We start from the raw sequence: 17,082 nt of genomic DNA on the forward strand, positions 1-17,082 counted from the left end.
GAGGATAAGCCTGTTGAGCCACGGTGCCAGCCTGGATTGTGTCCCTGTGCTCCTCTTCCAGTCCAGCTCTCTGCTGTGGCCCGGGAGTGCAGTGGAGGATGGCCCAAGTGCTTGGGCCTTGCACCCTAATGGGAGACCAGGAGAAGCACCTGGCTTCTGGCTTCAGATCGGCGCAGCGCCGGCCATAGAGACCATTTGGGGAGTGAACCAACAGAAGGAAGACATTTCGCTCTGTCTCTATCTCACTGTCTACTCTGCCTGTCAAAAAATTAAAAAAAAATAAAAATTTTTTAAAAATAATAAAAGGATGCAAAATAGCCAAAGCAATCTTGAACAAAATGAACAAAGTACGAGACATTATGCTACCTGGCTTTAAAATGTATCTCAAAGCCACAGTGATTAAAACAGCATGATATTGGCATAAAAGATCCATAGACTGGTGGAATAGAATGGAAACTCTAGGAAAAAGCCAACAGGGTCAGGGTCTGCACTGTGGCATAACAGGTTAACCTGCCATCTGCAGTGCCGATATCCCATGTGGGTGCCTGTTCAAGTCCGGCTGTTCCACTTCTGATCCAGCTCCCTGCTAGTGTGCCTAGGCAAGCAGTGGAGAATGAGACAAATGTTTGGGCCTCTACACCTATCTGTGAGACGTGGAAGAAGCTCCTGGCTTCTGGTTTCAGCCTGGCTCAGCCCTGGGTGTTGTGGCCATTTGGGGAGCAAACCAGTGGATGGAAGATATCTCTCGCTCTAATTTTGACTTTCAAATAAATAATTAAATATAAGAAAAACAAGCAACTGATCCATAACCAACTGTTCTTTGACGAAAGTCATAAAACATGCGTTGGAGGCCGGTGCCGTGGCTCACTAGGCTAATCCTCCGCCTGCGGCGCCGGCACCCCGGGTTCTAGTCCCGGTCGGGGTGCCGGGTTCTGTCCTGTCTGCTCCTCTTCCAGTCCAGCTCTCTGCTGTGGCCCGGGAAGGCAGTGGAGGATGGCCCAAGTGCTTGGACCCTGCACCCGCATGGGAGACCAGGAGGAAGCACCTGGCTCCTGGCTTCAGATCAGCACAGCATGCTGGCCGCAGTGCGCCAGCCGTAGCAGCCATTTGGGGGGTGAACCAATGGAAGGAAGACCTTTCTTTCTGTCTCTCTCTCTCACTAACTCTGCCTGTCAAAAAAAAAAGAATTAAACTTTTAGCTGTTAAGTCTTCACAGGTGCACTCAGAGGATAAGTCTGCATACTCTTGTGAACCAACTGAAGATCTCAAAAAGCAAAAAGTATAACCTTGGCTTTTGTTAGATCAAGGATTTTGCACTTTATGGAAGACATGTTTTACCTAACTCTTCTCCTGATTCTTTCAGGAAGCTGATATTGGCAGGAAAACTCTGCTGAGTTCTTCCACCATAAGAGGAGGAGATACTTCTATTCTTCATGAAGCCATGTTGAAAAATCTGTGTTGCCCAAGGCAACCTACCCCAGCCTATAGGCCAGATTTTACAGCTAGTACTCCAGCCTGTGTATGCTCTAGTTAATGTAGTCAGGAACAACTGACTAGCTCTACGATACATACTGGCAAAGCAATGAAGAGAATGTGCAGTAATTAATGAACCTGTCACATTCACTCTAACAGCAGTATGTTCATTTAAGGAGACATTGCAAAGCTTTATACCCAGGCTAAATGGTTCTATAATTTCGGTATTGAAAATCTATCATCACTCACTATTTGGGTAAAAATAAAATAGGTTTTTCCTTTCCTAAGACGGATCTTACCTACCATCTTTTTCCAATTAGGCTCATCCTCAGTAACAAATGTGTTTCCTTCAGAGATGAACAGCTTCTCAAAGTAATGATGACCAAGCAGGGGCCACAACCATTGGCAATAAATGACAAAAATCTTCTGGCTTGGAGAGCGGCAAGATGGCAGAATAGGAAGGGAGCACACTATTAGTCCGGGGGAGAGACAAGATAATAAAAGTGGAGATACTGCAGGGTCAAGGAAGAGTAGGGGAAGAAACAGCAGAGGAAACTCTTCTGGAACTAGTGATTCACAGTGGACCTGCGTGGAGAGCGTGGGAGCCCAAGTTCGGGACACCAGCAGCAGACTCAACACACCAACGCTGGAACGCGAGGTGAGCCGAACCTCAATAGCCCAAGATACCAGCGGGCAAGCGGAAAGAGGAGACTAGAGGGAACGAGGCTTGAAACTCCGTGGGGAAAAGTTCACCAGGCTAACTAGAAGAGAGAGATGAAAAAAAAAAGTGACTGATACGGACACAAGTTTCTCTCTCTCTGCTCACCCCTCAAAGGCGAGCAAGACAAAGAGCAGGCGCCATTTTGGACATACGTCATAAGCAGGGTGACCTCAGGTCTGCACCGGCCCTGAGCCTAGCAGAAAAACCTGACTCTGGGGGGAGGGGTGAAATAACAGGAGATTAGCATCTAACTTGGCAACCCAGTGGGAGACTGCAGGAGAATTGGAATTGGAGCCCACACTGAGGGCAGCACAGATTCCCTGTGTGGTCCTTGGGAAAGAGCTTCCAATCTCTGGCTCCTGTGGGTATATCATTTGCCTGTTAACTCCTCCAATTATGTTCAGCTGTGCGGAATTACTTCCCTTTTGAATCAAAAAAAGAAAGAAAGAAAGAGATTTACCACACCTAACCTGGGAGTGTCATCTTTGACACACCCTCAACCCTGAGGAACCCAACACAGCTCTCAGTCCACACTCATCTCAAGCCTCTAAGGCTCCACCGAAAGCAGACAGTCCACTTAATATAGAGCCATAGTGTAACAAGAAAAAACACCACAGTGAAGAAACCAAATATCTCCAACATGCCAAACAACAAACATAGAAGCCGAGGTAACAAGAACAAGGAAGACACTATGACGCCCCCAAATGAAAAAGACACCCCAATTCAAGATTATGAAGATGATGAGATAGAAGAAATGCAAGAAGCGGATCTCAAAAAATTGATAAGAACACTAAGAAGTTCTCAAAAACAAATTCTTGAGCTAAAGAAATCCTTAATGGACAAGATAGAAAATCTCTCTCGTGAAAATGAAATATTAAGGAGGAATCAAAATGAAATGAAACAACTAGTGGAACAAGAAACTCTGATAGTGACGAGAAATCATAATGAAATTAAGAATTCAATAGATCAAATGACAAACACATTAGAGAGCCTTAAAAACAGAATGGGCGAAGCAGAAGAGAGAATATCAGACTTAGAAGACAGAGAACAGGAAAGGAAACAGGCAAACCAAAGAAAAGAAGAAGAAATTAGAAATCTAAAAAATATTGTCGGGAATCGACAGGATACTATTAAAAAACCCAGCATTCGGGTTCTAGGAGTTCCTGAAGGCATGGAGAGGGAGAAAGGATTAGAAGGCATTTTCAGTGAGATACTAGCAGAAAATTTCCCAGGTTTGGAGAAGGACAGAGGCATCTTAGTACAGGAAGCTTATAGAACCCCTAATAAACAAACCAAAAGAGATCCTCACCATCACACATCGTAATCAAACTCACCACAGTGAAACATAAAGAAAAGATCCTAAAATGTGCAAGAGAGAAACGTCAGATTACTCTTAGAGGATCTCCAATTAGACTCACAGCAGACTTCTCATCAGAAACCCTACAAGCTAGAAGGGAATGGCGAGACATAGCCCAGGTACTAAGAGAGAAAAACTGCCAGCCCAGAATATTATATCCTGCAAAGCTCTCATTTGTGAATGAAGGTGAAATTAAGACTTTTCATAGCAAACAGAAACTGAAAGAATTTGTTGCCACTCATTCTGCCCTGCAAAAGATGCTTAAAGATGTGTTACACACAGAAACACAGAAACATGGTCACCAATATGAAAGAAGGTAAAGGAAGGAAACCTCACAGCAAAAGACCACAGGAAGCTCAATTTCTCTTTGACATAGAATTAAACTCTGATGCTCTGTTAAAGCAATGTGTTAAAGTAATCTATTATGTTCTCTTGATGTCTGTTACCAGACTTTAAGTTTCTATAATGGAAAATGCTATTAATACAAATGTTTGAGAATTAAAAAGTCTAATGATCTTGTGTTACTAGACATGATAGTTATCTTAATGAGAAAGCCCCAGAGGCTTAAAGGGTTAAATACTTGTAAAATCCTACAGGTGCTTTCAAAATTACTGTGAAGTAAGCAAGTGCCTCTTGTTGGTTGATGAGTTTATAATTTTAAACATGGCAACTTAAAGTCTTTTGTCATCCACAGTTATATATGATCTGCTGCTCATAAAACTAAAGCGTTGTTGGTTCTGTGTTTAGCTGTCCTCCTATAGGTTCCTATGGACTTTTTCCAGCCACTTTTATTGTATTCAGTACTTTGGGATGGCTCTGTAAACAGATGAAGCCAATAATGTATTAACAGTACCAACTGAGAGAAAGTATGGTTAACTGAGGTTACTAAAATCAAAAAGCAATTCAAATCAATTGGCAATCTACAAAAAGAGTTAAAGATTTTAAAAGCTATTATTAAAATTGCTATATTGGTCTATTATGCTATATTATATGTGTATACATATTGTATGTCCACATGGGGAAATTTTATTAAGAGTTTTATTTTAAATGGCTTATAGATAAGATTGTCCATAAATTTAAGCTGCTAAAATCAATCAAAGATACATTTTAATTTGTGGGACCTGAATCTGTGTATCATATGTTTTAGACTTGTTGGTAGAAAGAAACTAAAAACATTTTAGATGGTTGTGCTTAAGTTTACTGGCTAAACAAACTACACCATGTTAGATATTTAAGAGGTGTTTTCAAATACATGATTCTTAAAATTTATAGAAGGCATTGGACCTTCTGGTAAATGTTTTCTTAAGTTGTTATCTAATGGTTGAAACGGTTTGCTAAGTATTCATGTGATATTGCTATTGTCAGCAAGCGATCTAGGACTTGCTCCCTCACTTCTCTATTCTAAGCCCAACTTGTTCTTTCATTTCTCTATTCTCTTCAAGGTAGGCAACTAATTCTATTATGAAGGAATCTGTAGGATGCACAATTTAATCTTTAGACCTTATAAAAGAGATGGCTAACATTTTTCTGCAATAGCATAGCCAAAATAAGAACTTAAATAATAATCTCATAGCTAGATTCACTTCGCCATCAGCGAAGTATACAGTAAGTAGAAAAAACCTCCCTTTCAGACCAAAGGGAAAGAAAGTTTTAAAGTGAGAATAGAATTTTCCTCATGGGCATTGTCTACCTTAGAAAAACTACTACAGAACATGCCTGTGACTATAGACTTGTAGTTCAGGCCACCGAAGATTAGAGATGGGAAACGGGCACTCCCTTGACTTGCATCCTCTGGTCTGCTTTAACACAAACCAGGAGGAAAAGAAAGCTCGGCATCAGAAGCAATGGGTGGCAGGCCTATTAATGGCTGATCTGTACAGTGATCTGCCCTCAAGGAGACCCAACAGGCCAGTCCACTGCAGTGGCTTTCAAAGTGGTAAGCCTGGGCTTCAGCAGAAGTCAGCTTGTGAAGAGCCCTGGCAGCTCTGCCAAGAGTTGGATCACTGGAAATGGACCTGCCCTGGAGTCGAAGGATGCCCAGGTCAGAGCCACAGATCTTATTGGCTCTAAGCTGAAAAGCCCTTCACTCAGCCCAACTTCCAAAGGGACCACTGCAGCTGAGGGGATGGTCAAGTAGGGTCAGCAACATTGCAGGCAGAACTGTCAATTTCTTGTTAGAGATGCCCCCTGCCTTTACCTGGCCAGCTCTCCTCCCAGGCCAGCCAAGTAATGAAAGTCAACAGAGTGCCTTCCCCTAGGAGGTTCACACCTCCCTTAGGATATACCCCATGTGAAGAGATAGATAGGTCTGGGCCTCTGAACTTACAAGGCCTAAAGCCCACCAGATTATTATCAAGCCCCTTCTATCAGGTTCTATTTGCCTCTCAATCAGAAAACTTAATTGTAGCTTAGACAGCACCTTTCTTAGCACATCTAATAATAACTCTGTCCTTTGTTCTAGACCCTGTCTAGCACACTTGGGCCTCATTCCTTTGTAATCATAACCTCTACTCTACCACCAATGGCTCTACTCCCAACCTGTGTGTACTGATGGTCCTCTTCCCCACTTAATGCTGTATAATTGTTCAAACCTGGTAAATGCCACTCTTAGGATCATTGGTTACTATCCTCACTCTGTCTTTTATGACCTTGTCTAAATATGATCAGAGTCGGCAAACTTGGAAGGCTTCCATAGCCTTGGCAACTCATGACGACAGCCTAGGATGGTTACTGGCACCATAAACTAGAGTGTCAATTTGTTGGGTCAACAACAGGAGCCACTGTGCACTTGCTCCTCATGTGGGATCTCTGTCCTTAATGTGCTGTACATTGTGATTTAATGCTATAACTAGTACTCAAACAATATGTTTCACTTTGTGTTTCTATGTGGGTGCAAACTGTTGAAATCTTTATACTAAATTGATCTTCTGTATATAAAGAGAATTGAAAATGAATCTTGATGCAAATGGAAGGGGAGAGGGAGCGGGAGAGGGGAGGGTTGCGGGTGGGAGGGAAGTTATGGGGGGGGGAAGCCATTGTAATCCATAAGCTGTACACTGGAAATTTATATTCATTAAATAAAAGTTAAAAAAAAAATAAAGTAATCTATTATGTTCTCTTGATGTCTGTTAAATTCTAATGGTTCAAAAACAGCTGAATTTTTATTAAGAGCTATGGGTTATTGAAATATGTGCTTATTTTCAAAGATTTGAATAATCACCTTGTAACAATGATCAAATTTGGTCTATGTTATGTCATGATTTTAAGGAATCTTATTTCAACCAGATATTTTGGATTTTGAGCCTTCTTGGCAGTCTTGACAGGCATTCAAAAAAATCAAAGTTTCAAACAATCTGGTCTCTAAAATTTCCAGTAAATCTTGGACTTTGGTTTTTCCAGTTTGGGCCCAACTGAAAAAAATGAAGGACCTATGTCTCTCATCTTATAGAGACACCAACCAATCAGGCTATTTGGATTATATTAGAAGTACTGTCAAGATGTGATGTGCTACCAAACTTTAAGTTTCTATAATGGAAAATGCTATTAATACAAATGTTTGAGAATTAAAAAGTCTAAAGATCTAGTGTTATTAGACATGATAGTTATCTTAATGAGAAAACCCCAGAGGCCTAAAGGGTTAAATACTTGTAAAATCCTACAGGTGCTTTCAAAAATACTGTGAAGTAAGCAAGTGCCTCTTGTTGGTTGATGAGTTTATAATTTTAAACATGGCGACTTAAAGTCTTTTGTCATCCACAGTTATATATGATTTGCTGCTCATAAAACTAAAGCGTTGTGGGTTCTGTGTTTAGCTGTCCTCCTATTGGTTCCTATGGACTTTTTCCAGCCACTTCTATTGTATTCAGTACTCTGGGATGGCTCTGTAAACAGATGAAGCCAATAATGTATTAATAGTGCCAACTGAGAGAAAGTATGGTTAACTGAGGTTACTAAAAACAAAAAGGAATTCAAATCAATTGGCAATCTACAAAAAGAGTTAAAGATTTTAAAAGCTATTATTAAAATTACTATATTGGCCTACTATGCTATGTTATATCTGTGTTCATATTGTATGTCCACATGGGGAAATTTTATTAAGAGTTTTATTTTAAATGGCTTATAGATAAGATTGTCCATAAATTTAAGCTGCTAAAATCAATCAAAGATACATTTTAATTTGTGTGACCTGAATCTGTGTATCATATGTTTTAGACTTGTTGGTAGAAAGAAACTAAAAACATTTTAGATGGTTGTGCTTAAGTTTACTGGCTAAACAAACTACACCATGTTAGATATTTAAGAGGTGTTTTCAAATACATGATTCTTAAAATTTATAGAAGGCATCGGACCTTCTGGTAAATGTTTTCTTAAGTTGTTATCTAATGGTTGAAATGGTTTGCTAAGTATTCATGTGATATTGCTATTGTCAGCAAGCGATCTAGGACTTGCTCCCTCATTTCTCTATTCTAAGCCCAACTTGTTCTTTCATTTCTCTATTCTCTTCAAGGTAGGAAACTAATTCTATTATGAAGGAATCTGTAGGATGCACAATTTAATCTTTAGACCTTATAAAAGAGATGGCTAACATTTTTCTGCAATAGCATAGCCAAAATAAGAACTCAAATAATAATCTCATAGCTAGATTCACTTCGCCATCAGCAAAGTATACAGTAAGTAGAAAAAACCTCCCTTTCAGACCAAAGGGAAAGAAAGTTTTAAAGTGAGAATATAATTTTCCTCATGGGCATTGTCTACCTTAGAAAAACTACTACAGAACATGCCTGTGACTATAGACTTGTAGTTCAGGCCACCGAAGATTAGAGATGGGAAACGGGCAGTCCCTTGACTTGCATCCTCTGGTCTGCTTTAACACAAACCAGGAGGAAAAGAAAGCTCGGCATCTGAAGCAATGGGTGGCAGGCCTATTAATGGCTGATCTGTACAGTGATCTGCCCTCAAGGAGACCCAACAGGCCAGTCCACTGCAGTGGCTTTCAAAGTGGTAAGCCTGGGCTTCAGCAGAAGTCAGCTTGTGAAGAGCCCTGGCAGCTCTGCCAAGAGTTGGATCACTGGAAATGGAGCTGCCCTGGAGTCGAAGGATGCCCAGGTCAGAGCCACAGATCTTATTGGTTCTAAGCTGAAAAGCCCTTCACTCAGCCCAGCTTCCAAAGTGACCACTGCAGCTGAGGATATGGTCAAATAGGGTCAGCAACATTGCAGGCAGAACTGTAAATTTCTTGTTAGAGATGCCACCTGCCTTTACCTGGCCAGCTCTCCTCCCAGGCTAGCTAGGTAATGAAAGTCAACAGAGTGCCTTCCCCTAGGAGGTTCACACCTCCCTTAGGATGTACCCCATATGAAGAGATAGATAGGTCTGGGCCTCTTAACTTACAAGGCCTAAAGCCCAACAGATTATTATCAAGCCCCTTCTATCAGGTTCTATTTGCCTCTCAATCAGAAAACTTAATTGTAGCTTAGATAGCACCTTTCTTAGCTCCTGTCCTTTGTTCTAGACCCTGTCTAGCATACTTGGGCCTCATTCCTTTGTAATCATAACCTCTACTCTACCACCAATGGCTCTACTCCCAACCTGTGTGTACTGATGGTCCTCTTCCCCACTTAATGCTGTATAATTGTTCAAACCTGGTAAATGCCACTCTTAGGATCATTGGTTACTATCCTCACTCTGTCTTTTATGACCTTGTCTAAATATGATCAGAGTTGGCGAACTTGGAAGGCTTCCATAGCCTTGGCAACCCATGACGACAGCCTAGGGTGGTTACTGGCGCCATAAACTAGAGTGTCAATTTGTTGGGTCAACAACAGGAGCCACTGTGCACTTGCTCCTCATGTGGGATCTCTGTCCTTAATGTGCTGTACATTGTGATTTAATGCTATAACTAGTACTCAAACAGTATGTTTCACTTTGAGTTTCTATGTGGGTGCAAACTGTTGAAATCTTTATACTAAATTGATCTTCTGTATATAAAGAGAATTGAAAATGAATCTTGATGCAAATGGAAGGGGAGAGGGAGCGGGAGAGGGGAGGGTTGTGGGTGGGAGGGAAGTTATGGGAGGGGGAAGCCATTGTAATCCATAAGCTGTACACTGGAAATTTATATTCATTAAATAAAATTAAAAAAAAATCTTCTGGCTCATTAGATGGACCCATAAAAGGTTAGATAAGTAGAGAATCCTTATTTGGAATAGTCAAGGCCTGTGACCCTAATCATCAGGAAATAGGTACAGCACTGCCTTATGATTAAAGGATGGAAAAATCACTGAGGGAAATGATAAGTTGTAAGTAGTTAAAATTTAGATGAGCTAGAAATACTTGTATCCCTGCAAAATAGTGCTATCTCTCAACTGTCATTAAGATATGCCTACCTTCCCACGATGCACCTGTTGCATCCAGGACCAGGGCGCAAGCTCAGATCCTATCCCGATTGTATATCCAATTCAGGTACCATCGTCTTCCTTATAAAAAGAGCTGGAAGTTGGGAGAGGGTCCTTGTTCCAGCGTGAAACTCACTAGGCCATACTGCTCTCATTTTCTCTCTTTTTGCTGTGGACTATCCACTCTCTGATGAACAGACCTCTCTTGTACTTGCTTAAAGGTACCGTTTTCAAGGTTTTTTGTTTGTTTCTTTTTCATTTACGGGTAACTGTTTTGGCTGCTTATGTTGGGCATTTCTCTGGGTGGGGTGGCCCACGTTGCATGTGAGTATGTGTTTATTCCCTCACTGTTAAATAAATTCTATTCCTATTACACAACACTAGTGTATTCTTAGTGTTTTTACCTCTGCAGGAGGCAAGAGACTGCATCAGAAATTAATATAGTTATTGCCCACATCAGTAGTATGCATTTGAAGTGGATGTTGGCTTCTAAAGGTGTATCTTCAGGCTCCAGAGTTGGATATCAATCACACTAGAATTTTTTATGGGAGTTTCCATGTTCCTGGTGCAGTGTGATATAGAGAGGGTTGCCCCATTGTCCCAACAGGCAAGCCTGAGTGGTGCTAGGACTGGTGCCACCAATAGTTGTGGCCTTGGAGCTGTGTTGGGTGTATGTGCCTTCCTCAGGTGCTACTGCATGGGTGTGGGTGATCCTGGGGCTTATAGAATAAAAACCTCAAATCCTAGCACTAAGGACTATGAAAGGGAACTTTTCCAGGTCCCATGGGGTGAGTAAAAGTAATTCTAGGAGTTGTGCATGGGCAGATATGAGCCTGCAGCAGTGGAATGCAGGTAAGGCCTTGCACATGTCTTACAGTGTGAGATACAGGAATGTTGTACTAATAGTCTCACTCTCAGTTCTACAGGGCATGGAAGGTACTTTGCCCAGGTCCCATAGGGAAGGTGTAGGGTATTCGCTGATTGTTCATTGGCAGTCATAGGCCTTCAGTAGTAGAAGTGAAATAGAACCTTTCCCATGTCCCACATCACAAGCTAAAGTGTTTCTGGGACTTATGGAGCCAACAGTCACAGTCTGAATATTGCATGATGCAGTGGGGACCTGACCCAGCTTCTATATTCACCTTCAGGTTATGTTGGGGATCGTGCACTGGCAGGCATGGGTCTGGAGCTGTGAAGTGCAGATAAAGTCACCCCATGTTCTACAGGATGAACTCGGGTGACTCTGAAATATAGCTCAAACAGTCCCAGGCCTAGAGCTGCAGGTTTCATTAGATAACCTACCAAAGTCCCTCATGGAGAACTCAGGTGACTCCTTGGAATAATGTTCCAGCAGTCACAGTCTCAGAGCTGCATGACATGGAGGGTACCTTACCAATGTCCCAAATGGTGATCACAGTTTATACATGGAATTGTGCACCAACAGGTGCAGATCTGGACAGAGAAATGCAGATAAGGCCTTCTCCAAGTCCAACGGAGGAGTGACGATGTCTCAGAGACTTAAAGAATAACAATCATAATTCCAGAGTTGTAGAAGGCAGAGAGTTCCTTACACAGGTCTCACAGGGAAAGTACAGATTATTGTAGGGATCCACCATTCTAAAGAAGAGGAATATAGATAGGGCTTTCCGGTTCACAGCATTGAATGCAAGTTATTGCAGGGATTGTAGCACCAACAGCCTCAGTCCTAGAAGTACAGGACACAAAAGGGGTTGCCCAAAGTTACCACAGGGGGTGCAAAAATGATATTGGGGTTTGTGCCCTGGCCACCCAACATTGTGTGCTAAGACAGAGGGGACTTCTCAGGTTTGGTCCACCGTGCTTGTGTATTGGTTGCTGCTGGCACTAAGCCCCAAGAAGTAGAGGAGAATTTTTCTAGATCGTGCGAAGAGAGAAATGGCTCCAGGGCTTGTGCCCAGCAGTCTCATAGCCACAGAATGCAGAGGGGCCTGTGTTCTGTCTTGGGACACACCCTGGCTCTGACTCTGGGAACTTCTGGTGTCAATGGAGCTGCTCGCTGTCCTGAGCAGCTCACGTCTTGCGCTTTGGAGATGAGAAGAGGAAAATGTGGGTTTGTTTTTTGGAACAAAGCAGTAATTCAGACTCCAGGCAGCCCTCTGAACTGGATTTAAAGCCAATGAAGACTGTGGAATTCTGTAATTAGGACTGCTGGTGAATGGTGGCAATGAAGGTCACAGGGGTTTCTGCTTACCTGCCCCTGGTAAAATGGAATCCCCTGTTGGGCGATTGGGGTAGGAGCTGTGATGTGTTTGATGCTCTCTCTCTATGCTACCTTTCTGGGACCCTATGCCATTTAGAGTTTCCATTACTTATTTGCTGACATCTTCCCGCAGTTAATCCCCTAGAGAAGTGGTCCTTCTTTTGTTGTTCTGGTTCTTCTCTACAGCAAATGTGAATGCAGGACCTCTCTGTTCAGCCATCTGGATTGACTCCATCTGGGATTATCTTTATTTAATTTGTATAGAGTTGGTTATTAGTGTGTAGAAATGCTACAGAACTTTGTGTATTGATTTTGTACCTTGCAGCTTTACCAAATTCATATGAGTTCTAACAGTTTTTTGTTTTGTTTTGGAAATACTTGGGGTTGTCTACAAATATAATAATACCCTCTAAAGAGGTAAATTCACTTCTTCCTTTTCAATTTAAATGTCTTTTATCTTGACTGATGGTTTTGGCTAGGAATTTTAGTACTGTGCTGAAAAGACATGGTAAAACTAGCATATTTCCTCTGTCCCCCACCTTAAAGGAAGAACTTTTTATTTTTCAACGAGCTATGGACTTGTCATATATGGTCTTTATTATGTTGAGATCTGTTCTTTTCATGCCTAATCTGAGCTTTTATCATAAGAATGTATTAAATTTTAATATTTTTAAACAAAATTTTAAGATGGCCATGTGATTTTTATCATAGTGTATCAAATTTATTTTGCATACAACAAACAGTCCTTGCATCCTAGGACTAAAACCTGGTTTTGGGGGTGGTGGCTGGCGTGTGGTGCAGAAGAGTAATCTACTGCTTTGACACCAGTATTCCCTATTGAGGTGTCAATTCAAGACTTGGCAACTACATTTCTGATCCAGCTTCCTGCCAGTGTACCTGAGAGGGTAAAAGATCACCCAAGTAGTTGAGACCCTGCCACCTGTGTGAGACCTGGATGGAGTTCCTGGCTCTTGGCTTCAGCATGGTCTGGACCTGGCTATTGCAGCCATTTGGGTAGTAGACCAGTAGACAAAAGATCTCGTATCTTCCCTCTTCCTCCTCTTGTCTGTCTCTCTCTCTCTCTGTTCCCACTTAGTCATGGTTATATGATGCTTTTCATGTGTGTTTGAATTCAGTTTTCCAATATTTTGTTGAAGTCCCATAAGATCCTTTTTACTTCTGTGTCATCAATTGTAACATTTTCTCTACATTTCCAGAGAGAAAAAGGCTGTGAGCATCTCTCTCCTGCCATTAATTGCTCCAACCCAGGAACTACATATCTCACTTTTGCTTAAAATGCATTGGCCATAATTAATCCTGGACCTACCAAAACACATGGTGATCAGGAAGTATAATCACGACATGAATTACTGCCATCCACTTGGGAGACATGGGTTACATCCTGGCTTCCAACTCCAGTGTTGGCCCAGCCTTCCTGGCTATTGTAGGCATATATATATAGGGCATTCTCTAGGTCCAGCTTGTTCGCTTGTGCGTGCGTGCTCGCTTGCTCTCTCTCTCTCTCTTTAATACATAAATAAATTTTGAATGTGAAGTTCTATATGATCCAGAAATCTTACTCATAAGTATATATATTCAGGAGAAATGAAAAGAGATATCTACAAAGAATTGCACAGGAATATTGATTGCAACTTTTTTTATAATATGCAAAAGATGAAAACAACCTAAATGCCAATCAGCTTACAAATGGGTAAAAAATATGGAATATCCATACCAAAGTATATTATTCAGCAATAAAAAGGAATGAAGCACTGATACAACTACCATATGGGTGAATGTTGAAAGCATGCCAAATTAAAGAGGCTGTAACAAAAGTACATCATATATGATAGTATCCTTTTAAACATGTGAAATATGCAAAAAACAAAGCTAATAGTTGTCAAAGGCTTGGAAAGGAGATGAAAAGTAATAGCTGATGCTATGGAGTATTGCAGGGGAGGTATTGATATTTGTAAATGAGGACACAGTGTGGGTTATGCAACATTGTGAATACTCTAAGTGTGCAATTTACATGGTGTTTCATAGTACATGAATTAGTTCTCATTAAAGATGTCGAAGCAGTAAGTTATTTTAAAAGTGTATGCCAGGTGGTTGTTTGACATAGTGGTTAAACAGCTGCTTGGGAAAACCACATTCCATATCTGAGTGCCTGAGTTCAAGGTTTGGCTCTACTCTCAATTTCCAGCTTCTCCTAATGCCCACCCTGTGAGGTAACATGATAATTAGAACAATTAGGTCCCTACCACCCATGTGCGAGATCTAAATTTAATCTCTGATTCCTGACTTTAACCTGACCCAGCTCCAGCCATTGTGGACATATGAGAAGTGAAGCAGTGGCTGGAGTTCTGTCAACCTTTCTTTCTCTGTCTCCCTGCCTTTCACATTAAAAAAAAAAAATGAATGAAAAATGTGCCTTAATCTACTTATTTCACACTTACCATGTGTGTAATAACTAGTGTTTTTGAAGAATTTATTTTTGGAACACTTTTAGATTTACAGAAAAGTTTACACAAAGATAGTATAGAGTTTCTTTATATCTTGCAGTTTCTTTTTTTTTTAATCATTAAAGGAAATTTAATTAACAATTAACAACCTTACCAAATGGAAGGTACCAGGTCAGATAATTTCATTGGTGAATTCTACCGAATATTTAGTATAAGGAAAGATACCAAGTCTCTAAAATATCTCCCAGAAAATATAAGCAGAGGGAACTTCATAATTCATCAAGTGAAGGCAGCATTATACCAAAACCAAAACCAGACAAAAGCATTGCAAGAATGGAAAATTACAGACCACAGAGCAAAAATCACAGTCAATAATAGGACGGTATATTTATTACAATTAATGAACCAACACTGATAACACCATTTTTAATCATAGACCTATTTTATTTATGATTTGTTAACTTTTGCTAATACATACCTTCTGTTCCAGGATCTCATCTTGGATAGCACATTACATTTAGTCATTGTATCTCCTTATAGTCTTTTTTTTAAAAGATTTATTTATTTATTTGAGAGGTAGAGCTACAGATGGAGTGAGAGACAGACAGAAAGGTCTTCCATATGCTGGTTCACTCCCTGAATGGCCGCAATCGCTGGAGGTGTGCTGATCCGAAGCCAGAAGCTGCTTCTGGGCTCCCATGTGGGTGCAGGGTCCCAAGCACTTGGACCATCTTCCGCTGCTTTCCCAGGCCATAAGCAGAGAGATGGATTGGAAGAGGATTAGCTGGAACATGAACTGGCGCCCATATGGGATGCAGATGCCGCAGGCAGAGGCTTAACTTACTATAGCCATAGCGCCAGCCGCAACTCAGTCTCTTAACTGTGATAGTTTTTCAGACTTTCCCTGTTCTTAATGACTTCAATAATTTTGAGTACAGTGAGGTATTTCCTTAAATGCCCATCTATTGGGATATGTTGAAAGGTGGCCTTGTGTTTAGACTATAATTTTTGAAGAGGAAGACTACATAGGCAATTTGCCATTGTTATCACACAATATCTACAGCACATAGTATAGACATAATTTATCAGTATGGATTTCTACCCTGATCACCTGACTGAGGTAGTGTTTGTCAGGTTTCTTTATTGTACCCTTACTATTTTAACCCCCTTCCCATAATGTTCTCCTCGGTAGGAAAGTAGTGTGGGCAGTGCATACTCAAGAAATGAGGGGGCTACTCCGCCTCTTCAAGGGCAGAGTATATGTAAATTATTTGGAATCCCTGTACATGGAAGATTTCTTTCTCCTCTATTTAATCTCTCATTTATATCAGTATGGACTAATATTATCTTGTTCTTTGGGCTATAAACCAATACCACTTTATTCATCTTATTAAAATACTTCCAACTTTGGCTAATTTTTAAAATAATCTGTGACTTCAATTACTAATGAAAGAAAGGACCTCGAAATGCTTGTCTTTACTTCCTCTACTTGTCTTTTTCCTCAAGAAACTTCTTTGTCTCCTTTGGGGTACTTTGTCTCTCCAAAAGTAATGATATAATGAAATCAATTCAGAAAAAAATAAATGAACCAGTCAAAGAAGAAACCACCAGTAGAACTTTACAGGTCATTCTTTAAAAAAAAAAAGATTTATTTATTTATTTGAAAGGCTGAGTTACAGAGAGGCAGAAGCGGGGGGGGGGGGGTCTTCCATCCATTGGTTCACTCCCCAAATGGCTGCAATGGCCAAAGCTGAGCTGATCTGAAGCCAGGAGCTTCTTTCTTCTTCTGGGTCTTCCACGGGAGTGCAGGGGCCCAAGCACTTGGGCCATCTTCCACTGTTTTCCCAGGCCATAGCAGAGATCTGGATAAGAAGAGGAGCAGCCAGGACTAGAACCAACACCCATATGGGATGATGGCGCTGCAGGCCAGGGCTTTAACCCACTGTGCTACAGCACTGGTCCCACAGGTCATTCTAACAGTTAAATATTTTTCAACTCATTTTAACAAGTTAGTAAGTTGTTATATAGCGTTCATGTATCAAATATACTTTATACTTCAAAAACTGCTGTACTTATTTAGATAAGCCTTATCTAAATGTATTGATGAAATATGCATGCACTGTCAAATATACACAGTCAGCTTATACAAATGTCAGTCACTTTTATGAGAATGGTATTTATTCATTTCTTGTTAATTTGAGAAAGTTGGATTTTCTAATTGTAAAACCTAGGAGTGATAATTCATAATTGAATGTTGTGGTTATGAAAATTACAATTACTTCATCTTTCTAGGTTTTATAACTTGAAAACCTACAGAACAAATTTATTCCTTTTGGAAAATATTCTTTTAATGTACAAGTGTTACTATGAGGAAAAGACCACAAACCTAAAGCTATAAAACATAATAATCCTGAAATTCATTGGACTGAGAG

This window comes from Lepus europaeus, chromosome X (assembly GCF_033115175.1).
Source record: "Lepus europaeus isolate LE1 chromosome X, mLepTim1.pri, whole genome shotgun sequence".
In the NCBI taxonomy this organism is placed as follows: Eukaryota; Metazoa; Chordata; class Mammalia; order Lagomorpha; family Leporidae; genus Lepus; species Lepus europaeus.